The 8,639-nt window shown below is 42.3% G+C and overlaps 1 protein-coding gene across 5 annotated transcripts in view; it reads left to right on the forward strand.

Annotated features, from left to right (window-relative positions):
* The window catches only part of pcbp4 (poly(rC) binding protein 4), a 218,545-nt gene that overhangs the window by 91,553 nt on the left and 118,353 nt on the right, over nt 1-8,639 (forward strand). For 4 of the 5 annotated variants that reach the window (XM_042223664.1, XM_014335709.2, XM_005928939.2 and 1 more), the window contains one exon: nt 1,139-1,181. The gene's annotated coding sequence lies outside the window, so the exon portion shown is untranslated. The remainder of the gene's footprint in view (nt 1-1,138; nt 1,182-8,639) is intronic. The other variant, XM_042223665.1, reaches the window with a different exon arrangement.

The raw sequence follows: 8,639 nt of genomic DNA on the forward strand, positions 1-8,639 counted from the left end.
GCGATTTCTGCGTCGTTGCTCAACACCGTAAGGGTCAAGATATTTCAGTAAATGTCTCACAGTACTCTGCGTGACAACATAACCTGCCTGAATGCAGTTCAGGTGGTTTAGTTTGTATCCATGGAGCCTCCCATGTCCCTCCAGTTGATCAATAAGAAATCGTGCCACCTCAATCGGATCGGACTCATTCTTTCTCCTGTACAGTCCCATGCGTTTTAGGTTTCTTCTAAGTGTCCGCATGCTTATCACAATACTGTCCAAACTGCTCAATAACAGCAAAATCTCCCCATGCCTCAATCCAAGCATAAAATAGAACTTAATTAATTCCAATAAACGAGCCATTTTCTCGCACTCTGATCTGCACTGTCACCCACTTCACTATGTTTTACAATTCCGTATCTTTACGGCAATATATCATGCTCGAACAATAAAATATATGTTATAACGTGAAAATTTTATTGTTCAAACAATATAATTATCACGTTCGTACAATATAATATTTATATTGTACGAACGTGATAATTATGTATATTGTAATAACGTGATATTATGTTGTTCAAACGTGAAAAGTATATTGTACAAACAGGAAAAGTATCTTGTTAGAACAATAAACCTTTCACGTTATAACGTGATACACTTGTATTTTTCTTTTGCCTGGGTGGCAGCTCTACGCTTCCGTAAAAAACAGCTCAGCAGGAAGAGTTTAACAATCTGAGACGTGCAGCAGCTGTTTTTATGCCCTTTAAATAAGATGTAACATTTTCTTCATTCATTCTTTTTTTAACTTCATGCCAGAAAGTTAAAAACAAGTAAAATGAGGTCAAACTGAAGTCTACGTCTCTCTTCATCATCTGTAAATTTCTCTCGTAGCACAAATGTTTTCCAACAAGCTTTAGTGGATTTTGAACATGGATGCAGCAAAGCAACCATTTTCTTAAAGAGAAAGTGGAAACGCATCAGAAATCCACTAAAATAAAAGCTGTCAGTGAGCTTCAGAGGCTAGCTGCCCTCCCTCGTTTCCTATGCTAGTGCTAAGCTAAGCTAACTAGCTGCTAGCTGGTCAGTGTGTTTGTACTGACTTTAAATCTGGTCTCGTTTGAGCAGATGGTAATCAGAGTATCTTTTTCTGTTCCCACAGGTCTTCCAGGAATGCCACGCCCACAGATCTGAGCAGCAGGTCGGTGAGTGAAATGTTTCTATGCTTCAGCTGTTGTGTTAAAATTTATCGGTTTTATTTTACTGTATAAAAAGAGATGAAGCATGTTTGAGGCTACGCAGAGCGAGGCAGTGTACATGAAGAATACTGAGGAAGAATCTAGGAACTCCTGTAAGTCTGAGGATGGCAGTTGGATCAGAAACATGGCAGCAGTTTTGCTGCTCAGATATTTGCAGATTAAATCCTGTTTCTTGACGATGTCAGTAAATTCGTTAGAGCAGTTGTTGTCTGCTTCTGGCTCTCTTGCACAGCGCGTCTTTTGTCCTGTCTCCCTCCCCTCAGCCTCAGCTGTTCATGTCAGATTGCCGTCCCTTACTGAGATAGTGCAGTAAGGTTTGCAGGAGGTTTCTTCCTGTTAAAAGGCAGTTTTTCCTTCCCACTGTCGCCAAGTGCTAGCTCATAGGGGGTCATGTGATTGTTGGTGTTTTCTCTGTATTATTGTAGAGTCATTACCTGCTAATATAAAGCACCTTGGAGTGACTGTTGTTTTGATTTGTAAAAAGTAATTAAATCAAATTGAAACTGAATTAGTAATTAGTCTGTGGAGAGGCGAGACACATGAGCATTATATTCACTTTGTATTTAATAAGTGAAGTCGGTGAATTTCAGCAGTGAAGCCATACCTGAGCTCATGAAGTCGTGGTGCGCTTGTTGATGCTACGTGAACATGTTGACTCTCTAACAGGTATATGATGGTAAACTACAGACAATAATTGCGGATGCAGAAGCACCATATGATGCTGTGGCACATGTCAAATGCCCAGTTTTTAAAAAAACAAAATCAATACAGAAATGTGTTGTTAGCTAGCTGCTGGTTAGCATTGATAGCGCCTTGAGGCGACTGTTGTTGTGATTTGGAGCTGTATAAATAAAGTTGAATTGAATCTCCTGCTGTTAAAAATGGGTTGGTGGTCTCTTGCCTTCCATTACTGAACTAAGTACAGTATGGTGACATGTTTATATTCTACACTAGGCTCTAACATAGCAGCATTCATTCCCAGTAGTTTGTAGTGGAGCAGGTACGTCACATTAAAAACAGCTCTTTTTGTTTTGTGTGGTTTCCAACAGGAATCAACATTACGAGCTCCAAACAGAGTTTTGCTTCTTCTTCCAGCAGCCGAGTCAGCTAATAAATCCATGTTCACTGCTTATGGTTCACATTATTTTCCCTGTTTTAGTGACTAAGATGATTAATCACCAGCATTACTCTGAATAATTCCTGTATCGAACTCTTTCATCATCTCTCATCTGTTTGTTTCTCGAGTCATCATAGTTTGTATTTTAAACGTACTCAGGCTGATTCCAATAAAGTAGTTCCGGTTGTTTCTTCTACATCTGAACTTCACGTCGAGCTGAATTATTGAACTTTTTGCTGCGCTATATTTTTCTGACAGCTTTATTAGTCACTCTGCAGAAGTGTACAGATAAACTGGAGTGTTTTACATACATGAGATAAATGTGAAGAGTGCGTTTAAATTCTGTTAGAACTGCAACATTAGACATTATGCATTCAGCCACTGAAGAAGCAGCATTTTTACTTTTGCTAGTTGAAGTATATTGTAGTATTATTTTTTTTACAATGTGGTAAATTTAGCTTTTGCGTACACACATCAGATTTAATGCTCCTCCTGTTTTGCCTGCAGCAGACTTGGAGTAATGTGTGATTTGGTAATGGGAGCATATTTGATGGCATCATTATTATTATATCCTCCAAACACGTCATCCATATCTGAACTTTTGCAGTTTTTCTGTCATCTGTAGTGAATTACACCTTCATAAACTTTATGCGCCGCTGTGATTGATTATCATTACCTCCACAAATACAAATAATCCTTTAAAAGTTTCTCCGTGGACACATTTTTGCAGGAGATTCTTCAAACTGAGTGAATTGCGTGTCACTTCGGTTTTCAGCGCCTGCAGCAGCCATCCTGCTGAACATGAAGGAAACGCTGCGTGGAGCCGAATCTGTCTTCTGGTCTCACTGCCCTTTGGCCAGTCATGCAAATAACATCTGTCAGTTTACACACGGTGTAACGTGGCCGTTTGCACACCTGAACAGTTTAATGTAAAACACACTCGGATCATTTCACCGAGCTGCTCACAAATCTAACAGATGAACCTGGTGCTGATCGGAGAACTGGACCAAAGTGGTTCTGTGCAAGCAAGAGGAAAGATCTCAGCATTATGGATCAATTATCAGCAAAGCTGATACCCGTTTTAATTTGAGTCTATCTGGAGACTGACTCAGGGCTGGAGCCTCGAGTGGACGTTAGAGGAACTGCAGTTTCTGGTTTCATCCTTCACTCCTGGAGGTTCATTTTGTAGCAGATAACCACGTAAAGAATGGAATATATCAACACTGGTCCTGGACTTCTGACGCTGATTATGTCACTAAAACCGTCCAATCGGTGAGCTTGTTTTACTTAAAATTGCTCCGATTCAGCATGTGTTTAACATGTCAGCCCCACATGGACTCGGTGGATGTGCTCCCACACACGGGTGGAGGTGATTTCTAACTGAGCTGTAACAACATCAGGAATCATCTGGGCCTCGTCTCCGTTTCCTTTTCTTTCCTGAGCAAAATTTTCTGGGTCTGTCTGACTCCTCCTCCTCGTCTATCTCCACCTTCTTTGTTCTTCTCTCCTCTTCGTGCCCCACCATCCATCCCTCTGCTTTTATCAGTGCCACTGCCGTTTTTGAGTTGACGGTCCTCGCTCTCTGTCCCTCTGCCACTTTTATCTCTCTTCATCTCTCTCTGCTCGTTGTCTCCCCGCCCCTCTCTCCATCTTTGGCTTAAATCAACGTGACTGCTTGTTTTCTCTCCTGCTCTCATTCGTCCTCTCTGCCAAGATGCCAATTAGTGTCTAAAATACAAACTCTTAAAAAGGCCTGTGTGTCTGCATATAAAGAAAACGTGGAAGCAGAAATCAGATGGATTTGGGTCATCGGTGCTTTCACAGCCTCAGAAATCCTTCAGATTTCCATCCTGGTTTTATTTTTAATGCCAAAACGTTGCCAGATTTGACATTCACCACTGGTGATCTTTCACAGACGTACTTATTTATTATAAACTAATGTGAATGGATTGAATTAGACTTGGATTAAACACTTTTAGAAGTTGGACAGATTTCCAATTACCCCAAAAAGTCCAATAAATGAAATAATAAGTCTTTGCTCCACTTCTGTACACTTAAAGCTGGAGTTCGTACTGGGGACATGCGGGGTGGGATTAGCCTTTGAGAGGCCAGTGCAGCGTGTGACTTTGACTTCCAGCTTTGCATTTGATAACCCATGCATGGTAAATGAGACTCTCTTTTTCCCCGGCTGCTGTGTTAAACATATTCCTGACATTTTATTCGTCCGGTCCCTTCGCTTCATGGCTTTGATTTTCAGACATCACCTGGAGCGTCAGTGAGGAGGCGTGAGGTCGCTGGGTCAAGTGAAGGATCAGTTGTGCAATATGAGCTCGTTTCCTGCTGACTTTGCCACTGTGTGACCTGTGTGTGTGTGTGTGTGTGTGTGTGTGTGTGTGTGTGTGTGTGTGTGTGTGTGTTTGTTTCTCTCAGATCCTCCAGGTGAACTTCCATCCACTTGTTTTATGCATTTTTGATTTTGTGGCTAAAAAAGGAAAACGTACTGAGTGGAAACACCATCCATCCAGAAAAATCTGAAAATCCTGCAGATGCTTGAGGCTTGGCTAAACTGGAAAAGTTTAGTTACACAGTAGGAGCTCGATTCCTTCTGACTTTGCTACAGACCGTGTGTGTGTGTGTGTGTGTGTCAGATTGTCTTGTGTCTTTGTTCCTTTGAAATCTAAATAAATGATACAACGATGACATAAATGACGACACACACATCAGCTTTGGTGCTGCTGGAGCGATGTCGACGTCGTGAACAGTGACAGAGCTGCAGCATTAACACGTGAAATCAGTAGAAATATCACGCTTCCATTACGTTTGAGCTTTTTTAACGGTTTGAGCTTCAAACTGAGTTATTTTTATATCCTCTGAGCAGTTTTGGAAAACCCAGGTTGGAATAGTTTCTTCAATGTTCCCTCCTCACATGAAACACCACAGGAAATGGTCCACTTCAGTCACATTCTCACTGCTGGAAATGCTCAGTGTGGTCGGGCGAGGCTGCTGCCTGGACAGAGCGTGAGGCAGCCTGGTGCGTAGCGAGTGGGCATTATCTGTGCTATTACCTGTTCTATTCTCACACTGGAGCAAATGAGTGCAGTCAGACTCGCTCTGTCGGGTAATTGTGTTCTTACATCGCCTCTGAAAGTGATGTCCACAAGTTCAGCGCTGCAGTGGATGTGTGGCAAACGTGTTGTGTATAAAGGATAGATGTAGCCACGAGAGCTGGCGGTTAGGCCTTTTTTGGTGCTTTGATGTTTGGTGTGACACTGAGGGACCAGTGACCACCTTGTTTTAGCCCCTTTTCTCTCCAGCAGGGGTCAAATTCACAAAATGAAAATGGTAAATGGTCTGTGTAGCGCTTTACTTGGTCCCTAAGGACCCCAAAGCGCTTTACATTCAGTCATCCACCCATTCACACACACATTCACACACTGGTGATGGCAGCTACATTGTAACCACAGCCACCCTGGGGCGCACTGACACTGGTGCCACCGGGCCCTCTGACCACCACCAGCAAACATGGGGTTAGTCTCTTGCCCAAGGATATTTGGCACGCAGCCCGGAGGCAGCCTGGGATCGAACCACCGACCTTCTGATAAGTGGCTGACTTGCTCTGCCACCAAAAGGAACTTGATGTTGTGCTCAGTAAGACTTGAAATGAGCGATCAAGTCTCTGAGCTGATCAGGAAGGTGTCTAATGAGCGAGCGTGAAGCTCTTTTCTCAGACCAAACCAGAGGCCAGACAGTTGAGTCGCCTCCTGCTGGCCATTAGAAAGAATGCAGCTTTACCTTTTAGCGCTGGGAGCTACGTCCACGTTTTACTGCAGGGGTCTCCGGGGCCACCGCTGGTACTGTCCCCGGGCCACGAGTTTGGGACCCCAGCTTTAGAGACACTTTTCTTAGTTGACAGGCGGCACTCGTTGTTGCACCGATGGTTTAAATTTGTATTAGGGCTCGATTATGGCAAAAATGATAATCACGATTATTTTCACTGAAATTGAGATCTCGATTATTTGACGATATTTATTTAACAATAACAATGTGTTGAATAATGGCTTTAAAGATTGTCAAAAAATAATATAAAATAGTGTACAAATACTGATAACAGTGCAAATGTTTGCAATATAAAAAATAAATGAAAAATGTAAACATCTATGTTTAGTGAACTTCAAAATACTGCATAATATTTATGCATACAAATAACCAAACATCAAGGCGAGCTGTGTAGCCACACAATGCACAATTGCATCAAAAAGTTGCTGCCTGAACAAAAATAAAATGAAACACTGAAAGTAGTAACTTTTGATTGAAATAAATGATTGAATAAATTTGCAGTGTTGCTCTGTGGTGCAGCTACGACACCGCAGCAAAGTTTGTAGTGGAGCAGTGCGAGAGTAAATAATAATAATAATAATGGATTGGATTTATATAGCGCTTTTCAAGGTACCCAAAGCGCTTTACAATGCCACTATTCAGTCACTCTCACACACTGTAGCCCAGTTGTAGACTGACAGAAGCGAGGCTGCCATATCGCGCCATCGGCCCCTCTGGCCAACACCAGAGGGCGGTAGGTGAAGTGTCTTGCCCAAGGACACAACGACCAGGACAGAGAGCCCGGGGATCGAACCGGCGACCTTCCGGTTACAGATACGCTTCCCAACCCCCTGAGCCACGGCCGCCCTGAAAGCACGGGGCGAGGGGCTAATAATCGGCTCAGTCATTTTTAATGATTGTTGAAAGCCCAGATCGTAATCGTGATTAAAATTCGATTCATTGAGCAGCCCTAATTTGCATGGAAACATTTTCTTTTCTTCAGCTTTTATAAACGTGTAAATGTAGCCATTCTTCAGCATGGAGACACATTTTAACCTGTTCTCTAGGAAACTTTATTCTAACTTTATTCTCTCTCCTGAGTAAGCGCTGCTGGTGTCCCAGTCTTTACCTTTCTGTATAAAACACCTTGTGGTGACTGTTGTTGTGAATTGAGGTTATATTAATAAACCTGAACTGGATGTTTCCCGTAGTTGTACGTGTGGCAGTGCAGCTGGAGTCTGTCTTTGTGGAGGTTGAATGTCTCATCCAGTGTAACTACTGGATGAATTTTTATGGGATTTTAAATGCACAGTCTCCAGAGGCTGAATCGTACTGGTTCTACTGGCACGAGACGGCTGCTGGTTGGCTCACACAGATATTCACGGCTCCCAGATGAATGCTCGGTGTGACATTGCCGTCATTTTTCCACTCGTACTGAGCGGCTGACAGTTTGTTATTCAAATGCCTCAAAATGTTGGATGGATTTTTCTTCCAGACATTTTGGCTCCCAGAGGTTTACTGTCAGATATTGGTTTTAAAAGACGGGATTTGTACGGTAATGTGCTTCTTCTTTGTTTGTGCGAATACACTGGAGACTTTGAGGAGTAAAAATATTACCCACAGCCTACTGTACAATCTCTCAGGTTAATACAATATTATTTTATTTTCGTTTAAGGCACAACTGAGTCTCGCTCTGTTGCTTGAATTGGCGTAACTTACCTGTGCACAACCGTTTACATCAAGTGTCGCTCGCTGGTAACCCGAGGAGGCAGCTCGTACGCTGAGCTTCTGAAGGTTTAAGGTTAAATGATTAATGTGGCCATGTTGGTTCTTTCAGCTGTGTTACGTAAAGACTTGATTGCAGTGGATGTTTGATGTTTTCTAGAGACTCCTGTAATGTTTGCCCAGCATTCATCTTCAGGACGGCTCTTCAAATGTTGAATACAGCAGTAACGCTTTGGAACAAAGAGCACGAGAACAGCGGCAAAAGCTGAGATCTGGTCATAGTAACAAAGGACTCGGAGCACAAACCTGCTAACACTACGTTTTCTTGGGTTTCTCCCATTTTGGTTTCTTGCAGGTAAAACATGTAATTTGCACGACTCTCAAATTGTACTAATAGTATCGTCTTGATGCATCCAGTCATCCAGGTAAGTACATCTCCAAAACCTGATTCTGTTCATCAGGACGGAAATTCTCATGACCATTGATCAACAACCACAACAACACAAAACACTACGTCCAGATGAACTGATTCAACTTTACGAGAAGTACTAATAGTAATAACTCATTAATAATTGTAACATGAAGGTTTGGTTTGGTTAATAATTATACAGACATTTCCACATTGTTGCTTGAGGCTTGCGTGTCCACCTTTGACGCTGCGTTTTCTCCGTTTTTCTAGTCCGGTAAATGCAAAAATGGAGTTTTCAAAAATCTTCAGTGACCAAAAACGCCGTTTACGTGTGGAC

This window comes from Haplochromis burtoni, unplaced genomic scaffold (genome assembly GCF_018398535.1).
Source record: "Haplochromis burtoni strain Fernald_Lab_line unplaced genomic scaffold, NCSU_Asbu1 Contig_117, whole genome shotgun sequence".
Taxonomy (NCBI): domain Eukaryota; kingdom Metazoa; phylum Chordata; class Actinopteri; order Cichliformes; family Cichlidae; genus Haplochromis; species Haplochromis burtoni.